The sequence below is a fragment of the Cupressus sempervirens genome, chromosome 8 (assembly GCF_028749045.1).
Source record: "Cupressus sempervirens isolate cs-2001-9-10 chromosome 8, ASM2874904v1, whole genome shotgun sequence".
Classification (NCBI taxonomy): Eukaryota; Viridiplantae; Streptophyta; class Pinopsida; order Cupressales; family Cupressaceae; genus Cupressus; species Cupressus sempervirens.
This window is the reverse complement of record NC_143125.1, coordinates 309,040,360-309,041,324: the sequence shown is the minus strand read 5'-3', so window position 1 is coordinate 309,041,324 and position 965 is coordinate 309,040,360.

Genomic DNA, 965 nt, shown 5'->3' with positions numbered 1-965 from the left:
CACCAAAATGCTGACTATGCCGGCGGGCATTGATTGGACGATGGGAACCGGGCGGAGCAGGCTCTGTCGGAGTGGAGGACCGAGCGGAGGTGGCCGTAGGGGCGACGAGACTGAGCGGTGGCCGAAAAAATCACCGGTGGAAGGCGGAGGATGGGAGGCGGCCGGGCCGCGGCTGCCCCGGGGTGGCGCTATCGGCTGCAGCCACTACGGGTTGCGCGCAGGTGGTGCCGCAGTGACACGCCCTAAAAATTATTATTTAAAAAAAAAAAAATTTCCCCAACCTTGCGTCTGTACGATCCGTACGGTAGAGCCTGGAGGCTTCAAAAAATCTCCAAAATTTCCTTGTGTCCAAAAACAAGCTTTATATGAATCCTGACTGCAAATGGCATTTCGGATCCAATGGTGATGTCCGTTTGGGCTGAAAGTGCTCCGAAAATTTGCTGATCCCCTGATTTGAAGAAAAATTGCATTCAAATCTACGACTGCCAACGGAGAGGGGTATGGCTGTAGCTTTGCATGCTCAATTCTAAAAAATATACAGCTTGCATGCAAAATCTAAAAGATACTTAGATGGTTTTTCAGGGCTGCGAACAAAATCCAGAAAGCGTTTTTCTTGCTGATGTACAGAAGATGTTGCTGTAGTGTAAATCAGACACTTTTAACAGTAAAAAAAGGCTCCAAAAATAAAAAAATGACCCCAGCAACCAAAATATGGCATGCAAATATTGGATCAGCTTCTAAAGTCCATCAATGGCATGCTGGAACCTGTAAAATTGATTGAAAACTCCAAATATGCAAGTTGGTTGTCAGATTTGAGATTGAAACCCCAGAGAAAAACTGTTTTTGTCAAAACTTTTCTGATTCTCAAGATCATCCAAAGATGCAAGAGAAGAGCATACTTCATTTTTCAAAAAACTTACAATAAAGTTTATTTGCCCCCCTCGAATCTCTCAAATAGGGAAACT